Genomic DNA, 10,165 nt, shown 5'->3' with positions numbered 1-10,165 from the left:
GGTGCTTAGGGAATTAGCTGGAGCCATAGCGGAGCCACTGGCACAACTGTCTGAGCTCTCATGGTGCTCAGGACAGGTCCCAGAGGGTTGGAAAAGGACCAATGTGGTCCCTATTTTGAAGAAGGGGAGGAAGGAGAAACTGGGTAACTATAGGCTGGTTAGTCTCACCTGTATCCTTGGGAAGACCTTTGAAAAAATTGTTAAGGATCACATTTGTGGGGGACCAGTGGCTAAACGATGCTAAGGGGCAATCAGCATGGGTTCATAGCAGGCAGATCCTGCTTGACTAACTTGGTTTCATTTTACGACCGGGTCACAAAATGCTTGGATGAAGGAATAGAGGTAGATGTTATTTACTTAGATTTTAAAAAGGCCTTTGACACAGTGTCGCACCCAATTCTTGTAAATAAACTAAACAGTTGCAATGTAGATTATTACACAGTCCGGTGGGTAGAAAATTGGTTTATGGGACACACCCAGGGAGTGGTGGTGGATGGGTCGGTTTCTACCTGGAGAAATGTGGGCAGTGGAGTCCTCCAAGGGTCTGTCCTGGGACCAGTACTATTCAATATCTTCATTAGTGACTTAGACGAGGGAGTAGAAAGCACCCTGTCCAAGTTTGCTGATGACACCAAATTATGCGGGGAGGTACACACGCTAGATGGCAGGGAGCGAATCCAGACTGATTTGGACAGGCTAGGGAAATGCACCGAACAGAACGGGATTGAAGTTTAACAAGGATAAGTGTCATGTGTTACACCGGGGAAGGAAGAATCATCGACACGCCTACATCCTGGGAAGCACCACTCGAAGTAGCACAACTGCAGGATGGGATCTCGGTAATATGTAAAGCTAACTGCACTCTTTCTTGCATGAGTAGGTGCATCACATACAAGTCTAGGGCGGTGAGTGATGTGTGGGTGAGTAAGCAATGCAATAAGAATGGGAGTGCATACTACAAAGGCCCTGGGTGCTCTGATATTATTCCAAGTCTGTTGGCATTAGAGCACAAATATCATTCACATTTTTACTTTGTATGGATTTATATGCAAAAAGCACTGGCTGTAAATTCCCCTGGAACAGAACTATATGATGAGATGAAGTAACTGGGTTCTTTTATCTCAGCAATTGTGTTCATTATAAATGGATGTAAAGGTTATGCCACCTTTTGTTTTTGAGGCACTGGAACATAGTTCAAAAGACAAGATTTACATTAAGTAAGAAATACTGTTGTCAAATTGCAAGACACTAGAGTAATCCATGAGTAAAGTTAACAGACAAAAATCAGTAGTAACCTTAACCTAGGGCTGTCCTTGATCTCCTCCCCAGAACTGTGTTGCGTGCAAACTAGTAACTGTCAACGCTTGAAAAGCTAACAAAGTCGAAAGTAGAAAGCAGGCAAAATGGATTGTTGCCAAAGGGCGTATTAGTATATAGATAACTTGATTTCAGACATGAGCGCGTACTAATTTCCTCAAGGAAAGAAGACTCATTTGTTTCAGCTTTGTGATTTGCTTACTGCAGTTTACTGCAATGCTGCTGCTTTTCTTGTCCTTATTGGGTTTTGCTGCCGGTGGGAAGCTGCTTGTGGTGCCAATGGATGGAAGTCACTGGCTCAGCATGAAGCCGGTGGTAAATGAGCTGCAGCACAGAGGACATGAAATAACTGTTGTCGTGCCGGAAGTAAGCATGCACATGGGATCAGCGGAGTCATTTACTATAAAAATGTATCCTGTACCTTTCACCAAGGAAGAGCTGGAAAGACTTTTTGTCTCATTTATTAAGGATATTTTTCAGGAACAGCATTTTATATTAAGGGTTCTAACAATAATTGAACATCTTAAAGAAACCTCTGCATTTTTCCATACCACCTGCACACACTTGCTGTACAACAAAGAGCTGATGGACTTCATAGAAAGGAGCAATTTTGATGCTGTCTTTACGGATCCCATGTTACCCTGTGGGCAGATAATTGCTTTGCATTTGTCTATTCCTTCTATTTTCTTCTTGCGGGAAGTCCCATGTGGAATAGACTCTAAGGCTAGTCAATGTCCAACTCCACCTTCTTATGTCCCAAGAACACTTTTAGCGTATACAGACCATATGACATTCATCCAGCGAGTGAAAAATCAGTTACTCTTGTTGGCAGAGTCTTTTCTTTGTAATTTTGTTTATTCACCATTTGAAAATCTGGCTTCTGAGTTTCTGCAAAGACCAATAACAATGAAGGAGCTTTTAAGTCATGGATCTATTTGGCTGAAAAAAATTGATTTTGCTTTTGAGTATGCCAGGCCAGTGATGCCAAATATGGTCTTTATTGGAGGCATAAACTGTGTACAGAATAAGCCACTGTTTCAGGTTAGTAATTGGTTTGGTAAGACACACTAGAGTTACAAGGGGAAATGTTACTGACAATTATTTTATTACATGTTCAGTGGTGTTTAGTTGAATATTGATACAGACTAATGTGTTGTCTACATAAAGAATTACTCCTGATATACAGATAGTCTTATTCTTGAATGAGAACACTTGATTCTGAATAATTGAATAAGCTTTGGAAGTAGTATAAACTTTTAGTTTATATTAGTTTTACACTTTTATCACTTTTAGTTGTATTAAGATAATCTACAAAGGAACTAACTCTGGAATATCTATCCTGCTTTAAATTCAGACCCTATCTTAATCTGAATTCACTTCCTATGTAAATAGGCCTTTGGCTGTAGAAGTTGTATTGATGAAATGTTAATTTTAAGGACAAAAATTAACATGAGGAAAAGATCTCTTTCCTAGTCCACATGCTTTCTCCTGGGATAGCTCTACATAGCAATTTTGCTTTGTGAGAGTTCATAAATATTTACTTTCAATTTGTGCATCTGAGTTTACAAAACCCACTCTTCACCAAGGAATCTCGCTGCCCAAAGGAAAATCCAGCAGAAATTACCAAAGATGTCTTGGCATTGAGCTAACCTCTTGCCCTTACACCCAGATTTTGAAGCAACCTGCTTATTTTGTCTTTTTGATGAGACTGCAGGCAGTAGCTGTTATTTCTCCGTACCTTTTTTCTCTCTCTGGCTTTGGAGGATTTAAACTACCAATACCAGCCCAACCCATAAGTGCATAGGTACAGCTGTATAAGTACCATCTTGATAAAATCTTTGAAAGTACATAAGGGATAAAGGAAATATTATTATCAGTATTAATAATAATAACAATTTTATTTCACAGTACTAATTAAGAAGTCATAACAATATGAGCTGAAATTCTGCAGTACATTAATATGCCTAGTTGGAAATCCCCCAGACAGATCATGCGACAGACTTTAATATTAATCCACATACTTTCCTAACAGGAACTCTGATAGCCTGCCTTTTCTAGTTTTCTACCCCTTTTCTTCACTAAGTTTTGTTGGGACTTTTAACATTATTAGCTGACTGTGTGTTAGTGATGGGGCTTATGCAGCCTGTTACTTCATGCCCATAAATTAACTAGAAAAGCATAGAAAGCAGGGCACCAGAAACTGTAATAGTTGATGTATTGATTAATTTTAAAGGGGAATAGTGACACAGATTGTTTCCTCACTTTACTAGTAAGGACAAAATATTCGTTTGTAAAAACTTTTTAGAAATACATCTGACTCTTCTGCGCTGTCCCTCTTCAACTTTCTACCTACTTTGAATCTGGGGCATGTGACTTCCTCTAGGTATCCCCCCACAGCCTGTAGCAACACCATTACTGCATTTGTACAACTCCTATCCAAAGCCTGCAGCTGTGGCTCAGTGGTGTCTGTGGGAAACTCAGGTTCAGTTCCCAGGCACACATGTAACTACAGCCATTGAGGCACTGAATGTCTGGTCTTTGGATTTGTTCTCAATGGTCTAAAGGGAGGATGGAAGTTTTGGACAGCCTCCACTCCTCCATACTCCTGCCTAGGTGTATGTGTCAAACGTCTGGTGACCTCTCAGGCATATAACATGATCCAGAAGGATTAATGCTTGCCTACCAAATCTATCCAAGGCACTCAGAGGCTTTTGCAAACAATGTATGAAAGCTTTCCAACAAACATGCTTGGCAAGTGTTGCTGTCACTTGATTTTAAAGAGCAGCGGGTCTTTGTCAGAAGCAGGTTCAGCTACCCTCAGGGGTTGCTTTCCCTCCTGCTCAGTTCTTGATCTCGTGACTCCTACCATAAAAATACAGCTTCCAGCTCCATAGCTAACACTGGTCCTGTTTTGTTAATAAGCACTCTCTTTCAAATTTCAGTCAGCGGCTTGCTACATGACCAGTCTTGCAGGGAGAACAGCATGTTTGGCCAAACCGTGCGAGACATCGTCTATCATCTATCATACTGATCATAGCTGCCTAATGGCTATATGCAGGGCAAATGCTGGCAGATCTTGTGCAAGCTTGGAGAAGGGGTTCAACCAGTTCCGCTTGCCTGACCAGTTACATTTCAGATTTAGATTAAAATATTCTGTGGGTCTAAACCCACTTCACCGGACATTTGATTCATACTAATGTCATGTCATCATGATGCACAAAATTACAGTGAAGTAGAAGGTGCTTAGTAGAGAAAATTACAGATTCTTGGCACAAATAACAGTTCTCCACCCAGGCTGACTTCCAGCTGCACCCCTTCTTTATGTAGGACCACACGCTTCCTCAGTCTACAGTGAGCACAGCCATCTAGTGGCCAAATCAGATATTCCAAGACCATTCCAGTCATCTTTCTACACTCTTAAGAGATTTTTTCAAAGTACAAGTATGAACTATAGATAATATCATTATCCTAACCCTGTAGTCTACTTGCCTCTTCCCCTTTACTTGGTCTTCAGTGAGACAGCCACATAGAGAGTGAGGCCTGGCTTATTTTTGAGGCAAAGGGTTTATTCCTTAAGCAGGGAGAGGTGGAATGGGAATGGGAGGGGAGTAGCCTGCAGCATGCTTCCTAAAGGGGCAGAATCTATACTTCTCATGTGTGTAAGGGAACGCCAGCTAGGCATATACTTCCAAAGTTTCTACCTCGCTCACACGGTCCAAGGCTTTTGCAATTACAACCGCATCTTTAATCCTACATCCTTTTAACAATAAGCAGAAACCTCTAGAGGAGACCACCCTATGAGAGAGTCACCTGCCCAAAATATGCTTGACTCCAGTCTTTTAAAATCATTATCTCACTTCAGTTTCTGTTGTTCCCCTGAGAGATTGTCTGAGACTGGTTTCACCTGAGAGACTTGATCATTAAGTAGGAATGCAAGTCTGCCAGGGGGCTGGAGTTATGTATAAAACCTGAAATACTTCAGGTTTGTGTGGCAGACAATGGATTTTTAGAAACATGGCCCCTGTGAGTAAATACCATCATCCAGTTTGTGTAAAGTTTCTTTTTCTCCTGTCCTCGTTTCTTTTGGCTGATGGTGGAAAGTTGCTTGTGGTCCCGATGGATGGAAGTCACTGGCTCAGCATGAGGACAGTAGTGGAGAAACTTTCTCAGAAAGGCCATGAAATTGTTGTTCTTGCACCAGAAACAAATTTGAATGTGAGAGGAGCATCAGAATATTATACTCTGAAAACATATCCAGTGCCTTTAACACGGGAAGAGTTGGACGCGCGAATGTATTCATTTGCTCATGAGCTTTTTGAGAAACAACCTTTTCTTGAAACAATTATGAGGCTATATGAAAAAGTAAGAATCATCTCTGCTGCATATTTTTCCTCCTGCATGCATTTATTGTATAACAAAATGCTTATCAGGTACCTTGAAGAGAGGAGATTTGATGCTGTTTTTACAGATCCCATTGTGCCCTGTGGACAGATAATTGCTTTGCATCTTTCTATTCCTTCTGTTTTCTTTTTACGAGGGCTTCCCTGCAGTTTTGATCTGCAGGCTGCTCACTGTCCAGACCCACCATCTTATGTCCCAAGGACACTTTCAGGCAATACAGACCATATGACATTTATCCAGAAAATGAAAAACTTATTACTCAGTTTATCAGAATTCTTTCTCTGTGATTTTGCCTATTCACCATTTGAAAGTCTGGCCTCTGACTTTCTGCAAAGACCAATGACAATGAAGGAACTTTTAAGCCATGGATCCATCTGGCTGAAGAGAATTGATTTTGTCTTTGAGTACCCTATGCCAATGATGCCCAACATGGTCTTTATTGGAGGGATAAACTGTGGACAGAAGAAGCCATTGTCTCAGGTTAGTGCTTTGTTTGGTAGGTTGTATTAAAGTTTTGATGGAAAATACTTCACTTTATTCATATGCAGTTTGGTCTGTCTGTTACAGATAGTCATTAGAAGTCACATTTTGTCTAAGGTGTCTACTAAAGAAAATGAGAATATATATGTAAAGGAGGAAGGATGCTCTGTCTCTTTTTTGCTCTGACTGCATTTCTAAAAACTCAGTGCTTCTGATTCTACTAGGGCTTGTACAAATATTTTCTTTGGTTTCAGTGGAATTGGATGTATGCCCTCCATTTTCACTAACAAATCTAAACACATTCAGTGGTTTCTGATGCATTTAGAGACTATCATCTGGCAGTGATCACTTTGATACAAATAGGAGTTGCACATCCTCAGTCCAGGCCCAGGCAGTACCTTTGAAATACAGCTTTTGAGTCTATAGCAAATTTACACAATTCTTTATTGCAATACTTCTTTCCAGTTTCTAAAAAGCTTTAGTTTATTTAGAATCTGTTCAGAAGCATTCCAAATCTACTTTGCCTGGCAAGGGGGAGGGGGGAGATAGGGAATTGTTTCATATTTTCAATGATTACATTTCACTGGGAGGGTTTAATTTTTATCTTATGTTTATTAGTATTATTTTTCTCCATGGATGCATGGAATTATGGAAGTCATGGAGTGTGACTGTAGTCGATTCCTCTGCCTCATCTTACATCCCTTAAGTCCTCATCATGCATGCATTCTAATTGCTGGTAATTGGAACGCCTTGAAAAAAAATCTACTGAGATACAAGCTTATTTGGGAAATTACAGCAAAATATGCATTAATTGACAATATTCTGACTCAGTCAGTAACTGAAGATGTCTGAAATTCTCTCATGACTTAAACTGCAGTTCCTTCTTTAAAAAAAAACCTTTAAAAAATAGTTTTCCAGTTACCCTAGTTATCTGCAATTTGGTGCATTGTGTGTAAAGTCTGTGCGCTTTGAGTCCATGTTCACACTCTAATAGAAATGATTTAGAATTAAATTTTCTAACAGCACTGTTTTGGTCAGACTGCAGCCAGCAGACAGGCATTCACCGCATCTCGCTGCAATTTGCTCAACTGGAAAATAACACTGCCTTGTAAATACTTTCGCTGCACTTGGCTAGATTGAAAACTGGTGTAACAGAAGGTTGTTCTGTTAAAATAAATTGAGCTATGCCATTGGTGTCAATCCGGATATTTTTGTTAAATAAAGATTGCTCTAGTTGTATTTGTCCACATCTTGTCTTACAGCTGTATTTCACAGCTTGTTTTAGGCAGTTACATAATGTGGGCTGGGCAACCAGGGCACCGGCCCCAGGCACTCACTCGGAAGGGGCACAAGAATGGCACTACCATCACTCTTTGCCCAGCTGCTGCCACTGCTGTAGCCAGCTCAGACCCCTGCCATCGTTGCTGCTGCCCAGGGTACAGACCCTGGTAATTACATCTCTGATCTTAGATGCTAATATAATTTTATGCTCAGTCTCTACTTTCAGGCATCCTTGCCAAAATGCTTTCCCCCCACAACACGAGAGGGGTTTACTTGCTGCGGATCCTGTTTTGAGTAGAACCAGCAGAAAATTTGACATCTCCAATTTTTATTGTATTTTTTTTAATCCAAATTGCCTTTTTCTACAAGAAAGAAATTTCCATTGAAAAGTTTATATTTCATGGAAATTATTTAGGTTTTTCAGTTAAACTGAAAAATCAAAAAAAGGCCAACCTTAAATATTATTCAGGTTTTTTATAGCTAAAATATTTTTTTTACTTTAACTTGAAAATATCAGGTTTTTGTGTTTACCATTATTCCATACATTTGACCTTTTAAATATTTTGGGGGGGGTGGCGGCGGTGCAATAATTTGCCAGCTCTGCTTTGGACCAAAGTCAGTTCTCTTGCTCAGGATCCCTCCCCTCCTTTTCTGAAGCCCTGTATGGAGGTCAAAAGGTCAAAGGTCCACTCAGACCTAACAGTCCCCTGTGCTACAACGGTTAAGGCACATACTGGTTTCTGTAGCCAAAGGCACGCAAGGTGGTGGTGTGGCACTTGGATGTCTTTGACTCCCCAGCCCAAATGACTGTGTCCATTTTCCCATGACTAGGGAGAGAGGGAAGGGGGGCTTTAGCCCAAGTTGGGAGTGAAGCCTGAATTCATACATCTGAAGCCGTAGCAGGACATCTTAATCACTCTTGCTCCTCCTGAACAGAGCTGGGGGAGCAAATGGAGGACTCCTCTTTATTCTACAAACTTCTATACTGGAACAGAGGAAACCCGTTCTTCCATCTCCAGAACCCTGCAATAGAGAAGGAGGTGGCTGAAACCTGAACAAGGAATCATGGAGCCCTTAATTTGGCCTCCTACTAAAGAAACCAGCAGTTACATAACTAAGTGGGAGCAGTGACCAGGACAGCATCCTGGGGTGCTCACTTTGGGCACAAAAATAGCAGCCACTGTACTTGCCAGTGAGCTACACTGCCACCATAAGCAGCCCAGCAGCTGCTACCATCCCACGTGCCGCCACTAACCTATTAAGCTTCTGTGGATCACCTGTCATGGGAACCTGGAAGAGGAAAGAGGACCAGAAGCACAGGGAGATTTGGACTCCTCCACAGGTTTGGGGGAAGAATTTAGAAAGTGGGTGGTTTTACTGTAACTATAAGAACAGTTGTGGTAAAGCTGTTTCGGGAAGTTGTAGAATCTCCTTGATTGAAGTTTTTCAAGATACTAGGTAGACATTGGTCTGGGATGCAGAGATTTGGACTAGATGCCTACCAAATCTTCTTAAAGCCCTGTGATTTTAGTTCAGTGATATGGCTAGAGAGGCCAGCATGTAGGAGTGTGCCCGGGATAAAGATTTTGTGTTTCTTTAACTATAAGCTTAAGTATTGACTTGAAAATGTAACAGAAGTCAGAGCCTGCTCTGATATCAGGAAGGAAGACCTACTTTGCACATCTTCCTATGGAGATGCATCGCCCCAAAAGGGTTTCAGAGCTCTCTGTAGAAGAACACCGTGCAGTGGGTACATTTGTAAATACACTGATGGACCATTATGACCTTTCCTTGTCCCTAATAGTCAACAGGAGAACTCCTTTATGGCCCCTCTCTATGTACCATCTTGCATTGAAATGACTCATGACATATGAGAATTGAACCAAAGAATGCTAGAAATTGTGGTGTAAAAGATTTGTTAAATCTGATGCTACAGCTATGCTTTTTTATTCACCATGGCATTCACTAAACAACAGCAAGCAGAAGTGCTTGGGGCTGTTTTTTAAAAAAAATATGGAATTGTTACCTCTTAAAATTCACAGATGAGTGCTTCTTGTCCTGTGACATTCTTTAACTCACAGATAAACCCACATGTGAATAGGATTCTTCTATACTTCTGTATTAGCAGTTCTTTGGCAGCAGTGAACTACATGCATTTTTCTTACTCTGGTTTTGCAAGTATATGGGAACCTGTTATATGTGAATTGGCATTGTGATCCCATGACACTGAAGTTTTTCCACCAGCTCTCCTATGCAACAGCCATATGAGCCTGCTAGGAGAAAGAGTGAGGTGGTCTCACCTGTAAAGTCATCTACCTGCTAAATGACCTCAGCTCTAAGGGTATGTCTCAACAGTGACTGTAGTATAGTGTAGGGCAGTGGTTCTCAACAGTTTTAGACTTGAGGCACTCTTTGAGAGACTCAAGGCACCTCCCTGAAAATGCCAGCTCTTACTTTTCACTAATTTTTTGACTGTAAAAAAATATTCTTCCACAATTCTTCTATTGCAAAGAATTCAGAAAGACCATAAAATGTTATACGATTTTTTGATATTATGGATTCCCTTCTGAAATCTCTAGATTTATGTTGTGAATCATGTTGGCATACCTAATAACGCATGGTACCCCATGGCAAGAAACTTCAGTGTGCCGTAGCACCCAAGTTGAGAATCACTGGTGTAGGCATT

At 40.9% G+C, this 10,165-nt stretch overlaps 1 pseudogene; it reads left to right on the top strand.

Moving 5' to 3' along the window:
* Nucleotides 1–4,804: 4,804 nt before the first annotated feature.
* LOC112549637 lies at nt 4,805–8,493 on the top strand (annotated as a pseudogene).
* Nucleotides 8,494–10,165: the final 1,672 nt, after the last annotated feature.

Source organism: Alligator sinensis, unplaced genomic scaffold (genome assembly GCF_000455745.1).
Source record: "Alligator sinensis unplaced genomic scaffold, ASM45574v1 scaffold233_2, whole genome shotgun sequence".
Taxonomy (NCBI): domain Eukaryota; kingdom Metazoa; phylum Chordata; order Crocodylia; family Alligatoridae; genus Alligator; species Alligator sinensis.
The sequence above is the reverse complement of the archived record's forward strand: the minus strand, read 5'-3'. Positions and strand labels throughout refer to the sequence as shown.